General features: G+C 42.1%; 1 protein-coding gene and 1 long non-coding RNA gene across 4 annotated transcripts in view; one reads left to right on the forward strand and one right to left on the reverse strand.

Moving 5' to 3' along the window:
- LOC123979218 (WD repeat-containing protein 37-like) overlaps positions 1-20493 on the reverse strand; it is a 1096407-nt gene that overhangs the window by 383126 nt on the left and 692788 nt on the right. The gene's annotated exons all lie outside the window — the stretch shown is intronic.
- On the forward strand, positions 8656-10612 carry LOC123979327. Its single transcript, XR_006827210.1, has 2 exons — positions 8656-8744; positions 9153-10612. It is a non-coding gene; the product is annotated as an uncharacterized LOC123979327 (long non-coding RNA).

The raw sequence follows: 20493 nt of genomic DNA on the forward strand, positions 1-20493 counted from the left end.
GGGGTTCTCTCATACCCCCCTCCTCTGTCCACAGAGAAACCAGCCAAGCAGCCAGGCAGCCAGGCCCACACATAGCCTGCAGTCATATCAGACCCAACAGCCTGGCTGGAGTCAATATGACCGCGGGCGAAAAAATGGTGGTGGAGCTGGTCCCCCTCAATCTGAGACCTGGCTCAGGGAGCAAACAGTGAGCAAGGCGCTCATTCAATATGAGTGAGCTCCCCACCTCAACCTCATCCTCCCCCTCAAACACACCAATGCACACTTCAGAACTTGCCCCACCAATCCTTTTCAGCTCTTATCTCCCACTTCACCAACTCCAACTCTCTGGCCCTCTCAACCTTTTTTTTGTAAATTGTACATGATTTTTTTATTTTTTTTATTTTATCATTATGTGAGGGTGAGCGGTAAAGGTATGTGTGTGTGGCACAACATTCTGACAACCAGATTTGATTTGACAGCAGGCGCATCTCTTTCCCCCCCTCTCTGCTGACCCTGCAGACCATAATGTGGAAAGGTTTGGAAAGGGCTAGATTTGGGCTGAAAGTACCTTTTTATTGACTGGAGATTGGTGGTTGTTATGCGCTTCACCGCTCCTCATCTCGAAAGTTTACCCAACATTTTCTACCTCTCCTTTTCTTTCTTGGAGACCTGATCAAAGTTCAATTGTGGTAATTTGAAGAGGAATAATGATTAGATATAAACTGCACCATCGGCGAGGAAGCACCGTGTGTCTCAGCTTAACATCCACACACACACGCCTTTTCATTGCTCGGTGAAGCAAGAAAAAACACAATCAGCGTCTAATGCTTGAAAATTCCAGGGAGGAGGTGACTCATAGGTGACAATGAAAGGCTAAATTAAATGAAGCTGAATAAAAAACTGAAAAAACAAAACAATACCAGTAACTGATATTTAATAACAAAAAGTGATTAAAGTAAATCATTATTTTGATGAGGTCATCAACAGGATCTGACAGAATCCCATCCTGGTTTGTGTAGATATCCCCATTATAATTCATTTTGTGAACTAAATATTTATGACTAAAACACACATTTCAGGCAAAACAGTGTATACGCAAAATCTCCCCACCTTGAGCCCAGCTAACACATCTCAAAGAGAATACACGAACACACAGTGCTTTATTGTGGTGTGTGTGAACCGCCCAGTCAAACGTCTGTTTACCATCTCAGGTTCCCAGAGGCACAAACCTCTCGACAGAGGCTACATCTATTTTTCCTCCTGAAAGATGTCTTTAAAACAACAGCGTTTAGCAGTTTCTGCTTTATAGGCAGGAACAATGTCAGTGTTACAACCTCAGAGGACAAATTAGAGTCAAAGCAACATCTCCTTGTAAGAGTGTGTGTGTTTTTTCTGCTATAATACATTTATTTCCTTTTCCCAAGAGATGGATGAGAAGCTTGATGTCACTCTCATGTCTGTCTGTTCAATATGAACCTGTAGCTAGGAGCCTGTTAGCTTATCTTAGACTGGAAACAGTTGGATTTTTTTACCTTGAAATTAACTGAAATATTTGAACACTAGTGCCGGGCATCGATTAAAATTTTTAATTGCGATAAATCACATGGTTATGCTCAAATTTGAATAATGAAATCGAAAGTAGTGTATTGCACACTTTAAATTTAAATGTATTGCTATATACACAGAAGTGCAATAACATGTGGTTTGCAAAAACTTTAAACAAATAAGGTGCTTTTTAGCAGCATTATTCCCTTTACACAGTAGCATTAAAATATTTCTTGTAAATCTCAACTTAAACATTAATGTAATCAAATCAAATATTTAACCAAAGCTATTTGCCACTGCCAGGGCATTATCTTTTATCTAGCTTGTTAAAACAAGTTTTTTCTGAACAGGTAGCAGAAACATTTTTAATCAGGGAGCAGCATAAACAGTCTATGTTCAGTAGCAAGTTAGAGTGAGGTTAAGTGGTCGAGCACAAGGCGTGGTGACAACGGGTGTGTTCCCCTGAAACTGTCGTAGTGGTGCTTGCCTCACGCACACGCCCAAAGTTGAATTGTCTTGAACATTTTGTATGCGAGCACATTCGTGGAAGAGAGACTGATCCCCGCTGTTTGTGAGTTTCCAGAATCTCTTACTGTTTACTAAATAGGACAATTCGCATGGCAGAGCATTCCTGCAAAACTAGATGTAGGCCTATCAGGTAAAGTTATGTAGCTTATAATTTTAATTTAAGTCAAATAGGTTACAACAGAATGCCTGCCGTTTACTCGCGGAGCGTTGTTTTACTTCTCCCACACGCTGCATCCAACGTAGTCTGCCGAAGCCTCCCTCTGCTGCTTGTTTGGTGTGGGTGGCTTATCAACATCCCACCCCTCCTGTGACCCATGGTTTGTCTTTATGTGTATTCAGAGCCAGTGAGCTACAGACTTTCAAAATAATAATAATAATAAAAATAAAGCTTTAACATGTTGTCGGCGTTAATTAATTAATGCGTTAATGCAATAATAACGTTAATGTGCCCAGCCCTAATCAACACCTATTTGATGTATTACCTTGAAATATTGTAGAGCCATCTATTGTCCCTAGAAGATGAATCCTACAGATCTTTGTAATCTCCTGACCACCATGAGGTTGACATTTGTGAAATGCCTCCACAACTAATAGATCGATTGTCAGACATTCCTCCCCCTCAGAATGTATGATAACTATGATGATAAACTTTTCATCTACGGCCATCGCCAGTTCAAAATCTTAATTTGTCCAGTAGTATGTTAGCATGTTGAAGTTAACATTTAGCTCAAAGCACCACTTTAGTTGAGCAGCTCCTACTTACAGCTCCTCTTAGTCATATGTACACAGAGCCAGGATAGCTTTCTCCTGTCTTTATGTTAAGCTAAGCTAACCATCCACTAGCTCCAGCTCCATACTGAATGGACAGGTATGAGAGTGGTATTTCATGGATCAGTGGTATTATCTAACTCTCAGCAAGGAAGCAAATAAATAAACCAGAAGTTGGGATATTTAAGGTACTAGTATATACTACAAATACATGGAAGCAGGTAAAAGTGATTTAAATGTGACTGTATTCTTGGCTTAGAGGCCCTACTCATGTATTACACTCATTCCTAGTGAGCTAAGTAAGCACACAACAGATCACTGCTTCACAGCTCAGCATGCCAAATATAGATTTCACTGTCATCTTTAAGTATGCAAACGATCTGTCTGTCTGTCAGTAGATGGACAGCTCATGGCTGCAGTTGACGTCGCGCTCTGCTGTCCTTTTGTTAACATGCCACGCTGAGCCTCTTGCTGGCCAAGAAAACAAAAAAGTCTGTTATATGGCTGCAATTGATGCGACAGGCCTTTAGTAAGGCGATTTCTATGGTAACAATCCTCAGGAACATTTTCATTTTCAGCATCAAATGGGTAAGAACGTAGCCGTGATAATTAGCAATGTGTGTAGCTTAATATGTGTGTGTGTGGAGCCGGCTTTAAAGGACTTCAAAAAACCTGGGGGAAAAACATAGTTTAATGTTTTACAACATCTCACCACTCTCTCTGCTGTCAGTCAGCATTAGGGGCTGTTTTTGCCCGTTGTATTTTTCTTTTGTAATCTAAAGCACCGTCCTTAAAACGACTCTGCTAATTACTTTATTTAATCGGGCGCCGGCCGAGGAATTATTTTTGTAGCCTGGAGCTACTTTTGAACCTGTAACAATAGCTTTTGGAATATCAGTTTAAGATAAAAAGCTTTTATAGTTAATCCTGGAGGCTGTAATATCTACACATATCGAGTCGCACTTTGATGTGGACCCTTCAAGATCACGAGGACTCTGATAAAGCTCTATTGCACCTGAGGATAATCTGAAAACCAGTGCAATTAGTTTGATGGTGCACAAAACAAGGATGAGTATAATATCAAAGAAAACAAGTCACAATAGCCACAATGTCAGAATTATTTCTCTTTTTGACAAAATATCCCAGAAACCAAACAGTAGTCTCCTTTTTCTGACACACACCTGTTCCTCTCCTAGCTCTCTATCCCATTCTTCTTTTTCCGTTTTGAATTAAAGAAACCAAGCACAGGGCAGCAAATGGTCTTTGAAAGGCCAAAAAAAGACAGGGATGGGGGTTTGGTGGTGTTGGAGGGGGGTAAAACAAAATCAAAGTGAATTCGGCAGAATGCGTACTTTCAGATGCTGCGGCACAGTTGAACTGAGCAGGCCCAAGTCCTGTGAAAAGAAATGGAGACAGCCTGAATGCAAATTAAATCCCCCTCATTCCTGCAAATATTGTCTTAGCCATTAGTGCGGGCTTGACTAGAAAGGAGTGGTCCCACTCATTGTCGCTCGGCCAGGGAGAAGTCAGGGGAAGAATTCTATTCAGTGGCCGTCTTGGGGGCTCGGTGCACTTGGGCGCTTGTTTGGTACCATTCAAACGCCACAGACCGTGGCAACAAAGAGAGCTTTCAGCGTACCTCACTGTAAAAGCATGTGAAAAAGAAGAAAGGAGGTGGATAGGAGGGGAGAGAGGGAGGGAAGAAGGGGGTTGGTAGGGGTGGTGGGGGGTACAGCACTGGAAAAGTTTAGGTGTAGGTCCTGAGTGGAACTGGGCCTGTATGTTGTTTTTTAATCGTCTGGTTTATTTTGCTAGGTGGGATATTGGAGCGCTTCATGCAGCTTGCGCAGCTGGCTCCACTGGGTCAGGAGCTGTGGATCTTGCACTCAAACACAGCCTGCTTGGCCTGTCTTCAAGTAGCACTCATGAGAGACAAAAAGAGCCATTTCAGCATAAAACCATACCTGTCTTGTCTCCTCTAAAGCTGTTTGTGTGTATTTATGTATTTGCAGACTTTTTTACAACTGGGCTCTGCTTTGTGCATCATCTAGTTGCTGTTTTGCTCTCAATCTTCATCATCAGTCTGGCCTAAATTGTGCTATTGAACCGAAGCGGCTTTCAGAGCGGCTTTCAGAGAAAACAGGTAATTTTTTAAGGCAGAGCACATATATCTGAGGACCCACCTTCTGTTCGAATTCCAGAGCCTTCTGCTGTATCCATCGGCTCTTAAACCAAACATGACTGTTCACGAACGGATTATTTGTGTTTGAATCCACATGAGAAAGTTCAATCTGCAGTGCTCAAGTGGATGAACACTCACTGAGCTAGCAAGGATTAACTCTGCCACGAGCCTCACACGTTACACAACACTAAGAAAGGCTATTGCGGAGAGATATCTCTTGAAGTGCATAGGCAGGAGTGAAGAAGTCAGTAAAGAAATACCGCACAGGTTTGTGTTTGTGTGTATAGGTGGAGCCGGGGTGTGTGCAGAAAGCAGAATAGCCCTTGGCATCCCAGATTTGTTTTGACTGGTGCGTTTACAGCTGCTGCATAGCATGGGCAAGGAAGGGCCCAGGCGAAGTAAAACAACCAAATTCTTACTTTTCTTCTCCTTTTTTCTTTTCTTTCACTCTTTCTCCTCTCCTGTCTTCAGAGAGATGGCTCCCGGCCAGCCAGCTGTATAATCAAGCTCTTCATTTATACTTTATTGACAGATGCTACCTGGTTGAGGGAATACAGTTTGTTTTTTGAACCTCTGGGAAAGATTGAATTCCATGGCAAGGTGATATATGTTTCGGAAGGCTTTGTTAATGTTGGACTAAAGCTGCACGGTAGAAGTGCTGGAATGCTTTCCTCCATTTTGTCACGAGAGAGAAACCTTAAAACATGCACTTAAGTGAGAGAAAAAGGGTACAGAAAATTTTGCAGGTTTGGCAGGAAACTGCTGCAACTTCAAACTGTCACAACATATTGTCTCATTTGCAAAGACACCAGAGAAACCACTAGAAATTATAAATGCAAGTACTGTATCCATGTATTTGGTTGCATTTATTTAATGCAAACTCACTGTGAAGAAACCGAGTATACTGAATTTTGTCCTGAAGTCCTGACATGATTATTGCAAATGCTGACCTACAGTAAAGACGCCTGCTTGTTCATTTAGGCCAGTGAAGTTTGACACTGTGGGCACCCTATTATATTTGTTTACATATTAATTTATATTGGAATAGGAATTCCTATTATTATTCTTTTGGGGAACAACTGTAGCTCTAGTTTTTAAAACTACAGTACCCATAATTTGGGGGCTGTAAAAAGGAAGTATAATGTCACCATGAACTCAGTGAGTTAGCTGTGGGCCACAACTTGAACCCCATTTTCCTTTTTAGCCTATATATATTTACATTTTGGCAAATGGGCACCATTAAAAGTATGCCAAATTAGCTATTAGCAGTTAGCAATATATCCATGGCTGGACAGACAACTCTCACTGGATAACTTTGATACCGAAGAAAACTTAAAAACGTGACGAATCTCAGGTATGTTCTGGATTTATAAGCAATGTCTTATGGACGTTTATTCAAAATTGGTATCATAGATAATGGAAAAACCACAGGAAGTGTAAGTCACATTGAATCTAAAGATGTATCATATCTGTCTGTTTATATTGTAATGAGTTATGACTAAAAGAAAAGGTATGAATTTTGATGCATATTGAAGCAATTGGGTTAAAATTCCTTAATTCCCTGCACGTATCCATGTGTCACAGCCACTGCTGCAAGTGCTGACCATGTTGGTGAGTGGTCTGAATCGGCAGGACAAACTTCAATAACTAGCTTCCTGTTGTTTTCAAAACACTGCCATGCACCTGTCCCTTCTACCTCAAACATAATCTGCCTCACGTCTTTCCCTCCTGGTGAGGCACACCTCACAATCTGAATGTGTAAAATCCTGCATGTGCAAACTGTACAAGTGTACAAAAGCCCGACATTCAACTAAGTAGCCCATCACTTCTCATTCAAGTTTATTCTCTGCAATGTCACCAAAACAGCACCTCAAGAATTTCCCTTGTGCTGCCTCGTGCTACAAAAACAACCTGAAAAGAGTATGAATTACTGCATGTGCTCTTTAGTTTAGATTTGGCTAATACGTGTCAGCCGAGAAATCCTCGCTCACATGAACAGAGGAGGTGCCAAGACAATCTGAGGCGGAAGAGACGGCAGGTTGGTGTTGGTGACAGATGGGATGGAGAGGCTGACTTCTTTATTTTAAGGATGGTATCTTCTATCTTTTCCTGCCAGCCTGTGGGGGGATGGGTGGGGGGCAATCTTTGACTTTGTGCAGTTGCTAGGAAGACTGATACATGTTTCCAGCACACACAGTGACAGGAGAAGGCACTCACAGACAACATAAATACATTTATGTTGTTTTCCATATGGACAAATACTATCACAAAGTTTGGATGGCAGCAGAAGGAGCCGGTTGCCCTGCGAAAAACTCATCCTGCGTGGGGCTGCAAAACCTCTGAAGCCACACACAGAAGATATTGAGTTTGACTGTGAGAGCATACACAAGGAGGGGCTGGCTGTATAGTCTGTGGTAATGGGCATGTTGTTAACGATCATATCAAAAATTGTGATATTCAGCCTTTTCATCCCTGCTCGGTTCTACAGGAGGGGTGGAGGAGAAACAACATGCTAGAAAAACTGAGACTATGGCTGTGACATGGGCTTTCAGAAACATGGGGGCCAGATGATGCTAACAGCCAGAGAGCAGTGATTGACAGTTGCAGACATTTACACAGAGAAGCCTGCTTTTTTCACAGATCAATTGTCTTATGTACTACTGTCTGGATATAGTGACATTTTTAGCCAATATGACAAATAAGTGATTTTTACAAGAATTCCCTACTGCTGCTTGAATGTGTTAATTATAAATGGATCTAGACAACATGAAAAACCTGGGACGTTTTGGCCCTCAAAAAAAAAAAAAAGCTGGTTAACATCCACAGCGCTGGAACTTTGGCTGCTAATGACACCTTTAAACCAATGCTCAAAGATGCTAATGCCACCTGTGAACTGATGCTGACAGATGCTAATGCCACCTGCCCACCGATGCTGAAAGAGAATGACTGATATCCTAGATATGTTCACCATGGAGACCGGACCTAGTGTCATGAGGTATACAGGTTTTTTGGTAGTTGTATGCACACACAGTTTTCCTGTGCAATGATGGATTATCGATAGGTGCATTTGCTTTCAGTTTGACCTCCAAATGAAGTATTTTAGATAATCTACGTTGTTTCCAACATGTCTGATTGTACTGCTCATGTTTCTTGTCTCGTTGGACTCTGATCTCAGCTATTACTTTGATTGTGCAATTTTATCATAACTGAAAGAAATGACGTCCCAAACTACCAAAATAAGACTCGTGTTATGACAAACCAGAATAATCCTTTCACTCTGCACACTTGTGGCGACTAACTCTGACAGAGTCTGGTTTTGAAATTGTTACCGACATTAGTGAGAAAAATGAATGAGGTGCAAGATTCCACAAAAGGCTTGTTGACATCTGTGTTTTTCCACTTAGAGAGAAAGTCTGCCAAAACACAGGAACACCTCAAACCCACATCCACTGCTACTGTGGCGGTGTGTTTTTAAATATATAGCTATACTCCATAAAAGCATGTAGAAACTGGGTTTTGAGAGGATAATTCTGCATATTTCTAAATATGCCTGTGGTACAGGCGTGTGGTGGAGACAGACACACCTGGACATGTAATCTGGACTACTTATCATCTCTCTACTTCTCTACTCTCTCTCCAGGCTTGCTTGCCTGCCGGCCTCGACTATTTCCCCTCCAGCAATGACAGGATTATGTCTGACATGTTTAAGGAAGTGGCTTTGGCAGGCAGTGTAGTGGAGGTAGGCAATGACACACACACACACAGACAAACACACACACACACACACACACACACACACACACATGCAGGTGCATGCACACTACTGATGCTAGCCTTGACTCAGTAACCTTGAATAGCAGGGCAGTTTTTGATGATGTGTCTTTCTGCCAAGCCGGAGCTGAAATTAATCTGTGTTTATAGAAAACGGAGAGATGAGGCAGGGAGGCTTTAGCATTAACTCTGTTATCATTATAGATGTCAGGCGGGATGACAGGGGAGGGCTGATGCTGTTGGTAAACCGATCGCTGCCACTTGATTCGAGTGCGGAATTAGCCTCGCTTCTTATTTTTTTATTTATTTACATTGGTGATATGGATGATGCCCATTTTGTATTAAGGAGGCCTTCACGTGTCTCCTTTGTCTGCAGCACCAGAGGAGGAGAGTAAATAAACTCCAGCTCTGGCTTTGCACGGCCCAACCAGACCGGCTCCATCTAACGTTTCACGACTGAGGAGCTGAATTCCTGGAAAATGACTTAATTGTGGGGTAGATTTCCAAATGATGATTCGAGGCGAAATGACAGAAAGAAAAGAAAAGAAGAAGCCAGAGCAGGGTGGGAGTCTCGAATGACTGCTCGATTTTCTCATCAGGTGAACTCACTGAGGACACAGGCTGCAAGAGAGGTAATGTTGAAGAAACAGAGGGTATAGAGGAAATAGAGAGACAGCAGGGATACCTTCACAGAACTCAGACGGTAATTGCAGACGAACATGTCCAAAACGAGGCGAGCTGTCTACATCCGACATCCTGTGCTTTCAGTCGGTGTTTTATCCCAGAGGAGAACAAATGGCAGGAACTGGAGTTCCAGGACGTGCTGAGGGGCTCCTGATACCTGCTTTTAAGTCGACATGCCTGAACATGTCGCCCCCTCTGTCTCCCTGGAGGTTTGCTTTTTCCACTGTTGATGCAGACAGGACACACTCTATATCCCTGTACCCACAACCCCACTATTCATCAAGTTTTATATGAACTCATGGGTAGTAAATCAATGTTCTAAAAGGAAGAGATAGAAAGAAGAGAGATGTTCAAAGAAGTTCAGTCTTTGAAAATCTTGCACCGTCACTAACAGGTGTTTTGATTTATGGTGTTTGTGTTTAATTGGGGCATTTCTCGGATTCACATGAAAGGGAAGGTGAATTGATATTTTTCAGGCTGAGAGTGGCTCAGTTTGGGCAATGAGAAGATACAGTCAATGTTTTCTTCAAGATCCGCCCCCCTACTGTGCACCTGGGAGAAGACATACTAAATGTTCCCTAGTGGTATTTCAGGAATTCATCAAAAATGTGGCTTTATAAATAATCTCTCAGGGAAATATTAAGGAGCTAAAGTCGACCATGTTACACGTTAACATTTGGGTTCAGCGTGAAATATCAATTGTAGGGATTGCCATGAAATTTACTTAACATTCAAGCAAATCCTGAGGGGATAAACTCAATAATAACTCTTACCTCTAGCACCACCAGCAGTTTAAAGTTTTCACTTATTCAGCGAAAAAGCTTGAAATGTACTAAATGGATTGGCACCAAATTTCAAGAAAAATAATACCAGTGTACTTTCTACTGTAACACCACATGTAACTTGTATAGGATGATGTCTAAAAGAAAACAGTACTTAGGCTGTCTAAAATGTATAAATGTTAGGCTCTAAGATCAAACAACTCTCTCATAGAAAAAGTAAAAGAAATAAGGACCAACCTCACAGTCCTCTATTATCAGTCTTCCCTGATTGCCTATTTTTCCTATTTTGCTTTTTAAAATGTTCCTCTCTTTGGTTCTGGTACATGAACAGCATGCCAGATAAAATAAAAGAACTAATTGTATACTCTCATAGCGAGCTATGTTTTAATGGAGTGATCTTTTTCCCTTTTTATGGCTGTTATTCTTGGCTTTGTCTTTTATTTTTGATTTATTATCTAATGCTAGTAGATTGTGGTTCTGGTAAATCCCGCAGCTGTCCGCTCAGAAGTGTATGTGCTCTGGACTGCTCACCAGCGAGGCTAAAATAAGTCTCGGTTGTTATGCTTGTTTGAACAGAAGCTGTGGCCTCTTCATTTTGTGGTTTCCAGCAGAGCTCCTGTTTTTCCCCCCCTAAATATAATCCTGAACACCACTACCTCATCTTACTCTCCTTGTGCCATTGTAATAACTGACCAACCCAAACACATACATTTTTACATTTTAATTTACTAGGGGAAAAAAGACCTTGGAAACCTGTACAGGACATTAGTAATTGGCTGATGTTATTTTTTAAAATCCAGACGCCATTGAGCAAGTGGTGCAATTCATCATATAAAGCCACTTCTGCCAACTTTTCCTCAGCTCACACAAATGTGGAAATTGTCCAGCGTGACAGCAATGTGTCACTAGCTCCATTGCTGATGCCATTAACGTTGAGGAGACCTCTAGAAATGGCCAGAAACAACACATTTTGTTTCACTCCAGTGAAGTCGTGCACGTACTACACATGGTGATATGAAGCAAGACAGCGAGGAAAAAGGTCTGAGCACTCGAATGTTGAAATCAGCGAACAGCTTCACATGAAAACAAACTTCACCGGTGAAAAGCTGTGATAAAATGAAGTGAAGAGCTAACTAATGCTTTCAGCTGTCAGCCCAATAATGTACCACTCCAAAGTCGGTGCTACTTTAATAACCTGAGGCGAGGACAGATTATATACAAAAAAAGAAGAAGCTTGCTGTCAAAACTGTGCCCGAGCGAGCGTATCAGCAGCACCTCATCTGTTTTCCACTAAAACGCTGAAAGAGAAATCAAAAGTCCATGTGTCTGTTGGAGCAGATTGAACTTGGATGATGTGTGTTAAATGGCCAGGGCCCTGGAGTACTGACAAACGATTCCCAGTCACCCCTTGCTCACTCGGTGTTGGAGTGCAGTGCAGGAGAAGTCTGAATGGAAAAATCTTCTGTCCAAACAACGGCACTGCTGCTGTCTCCGCCATGTGCCCTGAGCGTCTGTCATCAGCCGTCCACATTGTTTTTGAACAATTGGCACTAATTTGCCATCTGGTTGAGGGAGCCTTTGTTGCACCGGAAAGGGAAGCATTGTGCAGTTATCAATGGCGAGTCCACTTAGGGAGCCACCGGTGGACAGAGACAAATGAAGAGACAATGCTCTTTATCTCGTCTCTGGTTCACTTTATTGGCATGCCTGTTTATCAGACAATTTGACAAAAGTATAGAAGAGTATGTAAATTTTATGTTCCAACAAGACTGATGTGAATTACCTCATTTTACATGTAACAACATAAAGAAAACATTACATTAGCTCCAATCATTTTACGGCAGCCCTTAGATCTCAATACACAGAAATCACAAGCAAATAAACAAAGCACAATGAAATGAACATAAAAATTTGATGATGCATATATAGGCTAACATAATTCACTGCAAATACATACAACACATACAAATAGAGAAAACACAACAAAAATAAGTTGCACAAAAAAACTAAACTAAGTTACAAAATACAGACAAAATGATTCAGATACCCAGACACATGAGTTGTTGCCGTTGTTTGTGGCTGTGACGGGCAGTCAGATTTGCTTGTGTTGATTGAATTTGAAGCATGTTTGCTATATGTCTATTTAGATGTGTTTCCTTGTGTTCTGGTGTACTGAGCTCTCAGAGCCAATGTAGGTTCTCAGCTGAGGATATGTCGAATTTGTTAAAACTGTTTCTTTTTGGCTGAATTAAAAATCTGCATGCTAAAATTGCACAGCAGTACGGACACCTTGGGTTAAAACTCTGATCTCTGTTGCAGAATGCCCGAGAGGTTAAGAAGACCACAAAAGAAGTTTCTTAGAGCAACAGCCACTTCTCTCATGGCCTCAACTTTTCTATTTTTCTTTCCCCCTCCCTCTGCCCTCCTCTCTCTGCTCAGTCCTCGGGGAAACTGCACAGTGATGTCACCGCAGCTGAAAGAGTAACAAAGCACCGGTGCCTCTCTTATTTTTCCAGTTTGTTTCTCTCTGTGTGTCTCCATTGACACCCCCCTCCCACACACACACACACACACACGCGCGCACACACACACACACACACACACACACACACACACACACTCACACTCACACTCACACTCACACTCACACAAACACACACACACACACACACACACACACACACACACACACACACACCCTTACAGCCCCCTCTCTGCCCTCTCCATCTCCCTCACAGTTTTTGTTGTGTATTACCCCCACCATCCTCTTCACTCCTATCCATTTTGCAGCCGGGCCTGGAGAAGATGAGAAGTGGTGCTTTCTGTCCACAAATCAATGGGCCTTACTCACCTTTATGTCAAGCTGCAGAGGCAGCATCATCACTGTATTCTGCTGTACAGTATGTGCAGGGGGGAGTGGAGGGGGAGGGGGCCCAGGGGTGCTAGCCTGCCTGTCTAATGCATTATTGAGAAGTGCATCTCACCCATCAGTTGCAGGCAGTAGGCTGAAATAGTCTTATTAGCTGCTGCAGACTGAAGTGTGGTGGAAAACACAGCTGACCACAGCTGAAATCTGGCTGATGTTACTTTATGTGGGGACGCTTAGGGATTTGTCTGGTGGAACTCCAGAAAACTTCACTGATATTGAAATATTGTTTGAGAGTTATTTTGATTGACACAAATCATCATCAGTATTATTAAAGGTCATGGGGTAATACACCTTTGTTTTTGTCTGAAAGTATATTTTTGCAAAATAATAACTTAATTGTCTTGCTGTATATGGATCTATGTTTTATGACACCCCTTCTGAATGTAACAGTTGATTCATATCAGTATCTACTTAATTCATAATGTGTTGGAGGCTGTTTTGACTCCATAGTCATGGGTCCTTTTCATTGAATTTTCAATAAACATCTCACCCTGAGGTTGCGCTCCTGGACAAATAATCTCTTTAGGCCCTGTCAGCATGGAGATCCAACAGCATACTTAAATACTCTTAACCAAAAACCAAGAAAGCAAGTTTAATTTAAGTTAATTCACACCCCAGTGGGTCTGTAAATGATATGATAAACCAATGTGCATTGACATGCTAGTTAAAAATACATGTCCTCAATAGAAGCATTTGATTTAGTCATCTATGAGCAAAATATGGGTGCTATGCTAAATGTCTGAAATGTAACTTATTCATGTAAAGTTTATAAATGTATTGAAATTGCATCATGCTAATTGATGCTAAGGATTTAAAACATTGCCATGCTGCTTTTAAAAAATAAATGACAGCTACAGTCAGCAAGCTGTAAAGTAGGGAAAATTAAAAGTCAGAAATATTATTATGTTCTTCCTTATCTTCTGCGTTTTAATGATAGTGAACATACATACATATATGTAAAAGCTTTGACAAATACAAATACAGCCTTCTACTGCCATAGTTAATATTAATGGCTTACACTCAAAAAGCAAACACACACACTTGGTGAATAATCCAAACAGGGACAGTATTGCGTGTGAAATGATCCCTTGCGGTATGTGTGTGTGTGTGTTTGTGTGTGAGTGTGCACGCGTGTGTGGGGTGTGAGGGTGTTGACAAATCAGACCGGTTTGAACAATCCTGTCAATTTGGTTTAATTGGTGTGTGGAGTGTGCTGGAGCGTGTCACAACGTTCAGCAAATGGCATTTCACAGATCTAAATCCTGACATTCCTCCATAGATAATGAACAGAGCTGCATCTGTTGGTCCCTTTCGTCAAAGCGGGATATGGTCCCTCCTTGTTCAAATATGAATGTGGAACTTTGATCAGTAATAAAGATGCAGGTGTTGCACTGTCTTCCTCATCTATGTGGAGTATACAGTACAGTGAATGTTCCAAATGTAGGCTACATGCTCTGTGTCTGTCCGATGAGAGCCTCGGTGAAACCTCAGCGATGTTAGGCTGATAAAGACTTACAGGAGGGAGCTGTTTTTGTCTAATTAGGGAGAGCAGAAAGGGAACTTTAACTGGGGCAAAGAAAAACCAGGCCAAACCCTATTATGTTTAAAATACCCAATGCTGTGAGACAGTACTGTGATTGCACCAGCTAGCTAGTTAGCCTCAGGACGTGCTGTACAGACCCACCTATCCTAGGATCGCCCAGCTGGCTTTGGAAAGAGCGGCTACACATTGTTGCTTAATTACATCTCCCAAGACTAACTTAATGAAATCTCCTCTGCCTCTCAAACTTAATAGTTAGGCCTAAAAGCTAATGATACAGATCCATGAAGGGTGTGAAATTTTGGGAATAAAACCATCCATTCAACCACAAGTAAATAGTACATGGTTGCTATTTTAATCTGAAGTTACTACTAGTATATTATGTAAAACAGTGTTTCCCAACCATAGGTATGTGTAAAGAGATATATGTGTGTGTATATATGGCTGTAAGATGTCTCATGCAGAGAGGTCTAAATGTTTAGCTAAAGGTAATGGATACATGGATGTAATATATTGCTAAAAATAATAAGCAGCTCCAATAGTAACTAAAAGTAACGGTTAAACAGTTAAATCAGGTGAATTTGTTAAAAGTAACAGACATGGTTGAAACCAGCTTCTGACACAAGTATGAATGCAAACTTGACCCAACCGACAGCTGACAGCTAAATTGTGTGACAACATGATTATCCACTTTTATATACTTGATAGTGTCAAACAATCAAAAATCATACAGTTTAAGAACAATTCAAATGGACAGGTGGTGTCCATGAAGGGGTACTGAGTTCATCTAACCCTAAGAGCAGGGGGTGTGTTTGACAAAAAAGCGTTGCTGATGTAAATCATACTACTGTAGTTCAATGAGAATATTCTCTGTTTGGCGTCAGCCCATGCTGACAAGTCAGACTGCATTGCTGTTCGCATTAGTTTGGTAACGCCTCACAGACGTGTCACATCCAATGACCTAAAAAAGCAAACTTAAGTGATATGCATTTGGAGCAACTGCCATCTCACGACTACACTACATCGTACTATGTGAATTGATTCATTGGCCCGTAACACAATCTCTTATTCAAGTGTTCAGATGCAGGCAGATGCATGTATCTGTCATTCTTTCTCTCAATCACTCTCTCTCTCTCTCTCTCTCTCTCTCTCTCTCTCTCTCTCTCTCTCTCTCTCTCACACACACACACACACACAAACAAATAGACCTGCTGCTTCACTGAACTGTGCATCCCCTAACAGGTCCTCAGTGGAAGTGAGGACTCCTCCAACCAAAACACTCATGTGGTTTGAACAGCAGTTCATAGTGACATAACTGGACACAAAGGGCCTTTTGTTGGCATCTAGTGATACTGAAACTGCCTTTGTCATTCCCTCTATACATAATAGACTCACCATGATACTGAGGCAGATTACTGTCAATAGCTTCAGTGTGTTGTACGTTTGGTCAGTGGCCTCACATGAAACGTTAGAGGCTGAGTAACCTCCTAAAGCCGGTGTCAGACACCACTTGATAACACCAGTAAACTACATCCTTGCTGTCCGGCCAGTAGTTTTTTCGCAGTACAGCACAGAATAGTTTCACATTCCTTTGCACTTCTCTAATACTACAGGAAACATGCAGACAGGCAGCAGGCTGTGCCCCGAGGCTGAACCCGGAGTGACCTGTTAACTGCCTGCCAGGTCAGGAGACGGTGTTCTCCAGGAAATGGATAGTTGTCCTCTGCCCTGCTCACCCCTGTTTACCATCCCTGTGCCCAGATGCACGTCTTTGACAAGTAACAAAAACTACATTAAAATAGGACTTTATTTCAGGTTTTTGTCTGACCAAGCTAGTTGGAGGCAAAATGGTGACATTTCTGACATTTCAAAAGGTAATTTGTAAGTAAAATAATTTGTGACATCTTCTTTATTAGATTTTCTTTGTTCGGAAAAAAAGTGGTCATGATACTTTCCCAGTTTGAGTTCTTTTTATGTAACAAGGCCCCTCTAAACAGTTTCTTGAATTGTCTACAGGTTGAAAATGTGTATTTACCATATACATAAGAAAATTCTGAAAAATCTCACTGATATATGGCAGAGTTTAAGGACCAACATCCTTGCTCTATGTAAGAGTCAGAGTCGGATGACATTGTGATTTAAGGAACATAATGTGTGGACCTTTCCCTCTCTGCACGGTGGTCTCCGGTTTGAACACTAAGCAGGCCTGTGGAGGTACTATCCCAAAAAGGGGCCCATTCAATCAATCTAGGACATCCAAATGTAAATAAACCTGTATGATGGCAGCGGTGGGTGGCTGGGTAGCGTTCTCGGCGTGGGGGAACTGCAAGCCTCGGGGAAATAGAGCAAGAAAAAGCAAGCAAACCCTGACCCGAAGTGATTTGTACCTTTAGAGTAACTTCATAGGGACCCTTGGGGTGCCATACAATGCAGAGTATATTGGATTTGTTTACACCTCACTTGGCCTCAAAGGCCACCACAACGGGTGGTGGTAGAGGGAGGGTCAAAGACCATCATGGCTCCATTTGCAGACTGATGGCACGGAGGCAGAGCTCTGCCACTCTTTTGAACGCAGACGCGAGTTCAGCGGGCTTAGATCTCGCTTCTATCTGCTTCTGATGGGAGGACAGGCTAATAACTGTTTTGGGATCAGACGCCCGTCTCAAGGCAGACAGGACACACGCAGAGGCTGCAGACGGGACCTGACTTGTGGATCACATTAATCCCACTGGTGCAGCTTAACTCCTAAATTGGTGTCAATCTTCCTAACCACAATCTTTATGTAAATGGAAAAGACACAGACGGACAGGGAGGTGGTGGTTAGGAAAATGACAGACTGTGTGGTGATACTGTAATATGAGACAAAAAGATTTGGCAGTTAAAGATAGAGGTGGTGCTGGAGTGGTGACGAAATCCTAACAATTGCCTGTTCAAATTTTTTATTGTAAGGAAAACATTCTGGCTCACAATTTCTTGAGGATGTAAAAACTGGAAACCTTGATATAAATTCATCATTTTTAGGCCCTGCTAAGAGCTCACCAAATAACCAGCAGTCTATAGAGTAATGACTGAGCTGTCTGACAATGTAAGTACTGTCCTGCCGGGACCCAAGGCCGATGCTGTTGTGTCGTTAAGGGGATCTCTGTGTGAGTGAACAGGGCCAGAGAAACAGGGAGCTCCCCTGCCAGCAGAAATACAGCTGCAGGGCTTAAGGAGCAAGAGGCCCGGCTGTACGAATGCATCAAGTAGATGTTAATTGGCGGCCCACTTTCTGCCACTAGTTGAACTCCTCCCTCTTCCCTCCCTTCCTCCCTCTCTTCCTCCCGCTCTCCCTCTTTTTAAGAACAAATGCCACATTCCTGCCATCAGTTATCTGCTCTGCTGACAGCCCCAGTGGCCCGTGGAGGACACCCCCCTGCAACCTGTCCACTCCAGGAGGAGGTCTGTTTACACAGCGCTGATTGGGAGCGCCCTGCAATGCCCTTGTGACCTCTAACCCCCCAGCCTGCCCCTGTACCCCCCCACTTTGTTTCTCTTCTCCCTCTTTCTTTTCTATACTCCTATTCTCCCTTGGCCCCTCTTTGCTCCATCCCCTGTGGTTCTTGCACCCTAAACCCACCCTTTTGTGGTTCTTGCTCTGCGGAAGCCCAGGCAGTGGAGATGTAAATCAGTCATGGTTTTTTCAGGCCTTCCTTAAGTGAGCCCAAGGGCCGTGGTGGGTCTCAGTGGTGGCTGGCCCAGATTTGCAGCCCAGATTCACAGGGAAGAAGTGACTTTTGTTCTGCTTATGGACACAGTTTCACCACCTCAAGTAGCCCTGATAAAAAGGGGATTCTGAACCTCACTAATGTTTCCATTTCAAAATGACAAATATGATCTATCTGTCAGGAGCGTGATGACAATTCTGCCACATGTGAACTTTAATGAGACATTTGATAAATTCTATGCGATATGTGTAGCTTTCAGAGTTTTGCATGTGAAAGAAAGTCAACCCCGTGCCATTGTTTTGGTAAGACAGAGTTAATTTAAGATACTTTAGTTTTGCACAGCCACCTGAATGCTTCATCAGCTCTGTCAGTGAACAGTTACTGTAATCAAAACTTGTCAACATCAGTTAAAGCATGGACTCAATAACAGGAACGCATTATCTAATGCAGTACAACAGCCCTGCGATATACAATACACCTTTGAAGCTGATGATATTCTGTCTTTGGAATTACAACTACTGCCATGACAGCGGCTCTGCGAGACTGTACTTAGGCATAGCTGTGTTTTGAGCTAAATGCTAATGACAGCATGCTAACATGTTCAAAACGAAAATGCGAACATGCTTATATTTTGCTGGTATGTTTACTATGTTCGCCATCTTTGAATGGTCTGAATTCGGCCAGATATGAATTCAGTCTGCACAGTGTGACATAATATCCGCCCAACAAGTTGACAGGAATGATGTTTCTTTCTGCTAGCTTAAGCAAGCCCTTGTAACATTCTCAAAAAAACTCACAGCCACCTGGTACTGGGGTTCCCACAATGCTTGTTGTTTACTAACATACACGTCAACCTTACCAAGCCCAGTTATACGGCTTCTATTTTGTCATACATGAACAAAACAGATGCTACCTCTCAAAAAATTTATTATACCTTTCTATGGCGTTTCTTCTTATGGCATATTGAGATCTGATCGCAGTGAGCCAGCAGAATTGAAATAACGATAAAACTTAAATGCAAAGACCTGTGGATCATATGCATCCAAATACAGATCACATGGTAACATTCCTGTGAACCATGAATGCCTGTACAAAGTTTTCTGACAATTAATCTGGTTGATGTTGACATATTTCACTGAAAAACTTTTAACAACAGTTTACTTGCTGGGGGCAATGGAAGAAATGAGAAGGGATCATCAAAGTCAGTAGGCTTCATCCTCTGAGGAATATGAATATCTTTACAAAATGTCATAGCAATCTGTTCAGCAGTTGTTGAGCTATTTCAGACTGGACCAAAGTTGTGGACCAACTGATTGATTGGAGGTAGCAGTAAAGTTACCTGTCTATGTTGATATCAGATAAGATAATACGATCAGATATAATATCTTTGTGTTATTTGCAGAACATAACCACACAACATGTTTTTGCTAACAAAGACTGCATTGCACAAACCACATTTATGCTTTATTTTCACATCCATAAATTAACTGCGTTTGCTTTGCTGGGAAAACAGACTTCAAATGAACTGCTAAAGACTTTTAGAATGAGGGCGTGTCAAAGTGAAGTAGGGGAAAAAACAGAGGCCGAGGAGGAGAAAAAAGGCAGATAAAGAGGGGAAGAGGGAGGGAATGGGAGGGAGAGGAATAAAGAGACAAAACCGTACATTGGCGTGGTTTGTGACAAGGGGCCGGGCGCACGCTTCTGAATACTGGGGCCTCCGAGCTTCCAGCTGTGTGAAGGGTTACTCTGGAGCTTGTCACCACATTGGGAGGAGGCTGCACGGACGTGGCTAATATCCTCCAACAACAGCAACTGCCCCATAATCAGCAGACTACACTGCGCTGCACTAAAGAGAAAACAAAGGAAGAGGTCTTCAGTTGTTTATGAGTAACATAGCCCTAACCCTAACTCTAATTCTTTCTGCTACCAGCACACACTGTGATGATTGATAGTGGCTACTAACAAAGTCTTTCTATCTTGGCATTACTCGTTTTGTTCCTACAGCAAGTGAAGATGTTTTACAATTTAAGACAATGCAAAGTTTAAAATCTCTCTCTCTCTCTCCTTCTGTGGAT

This window comes from Micropterus dolomieu, linkage group LG01, assembly GCF_021292245.1.
Source record: "Micropterus dolomieu isolate WLL.071019.BEF.003 ecotype Adirondacks linkage group LG01, ASM2129224v1, whole genome shotgun sequence".
In the NCBI taxonomy this organism is placed as follows: domain Eukaryota; kingdom Metazoa; phylum Chordata; class Actinopteri; order Centrarchiformes; family Centrarchidae; genus Micropterus; species Micropterus dolomieu.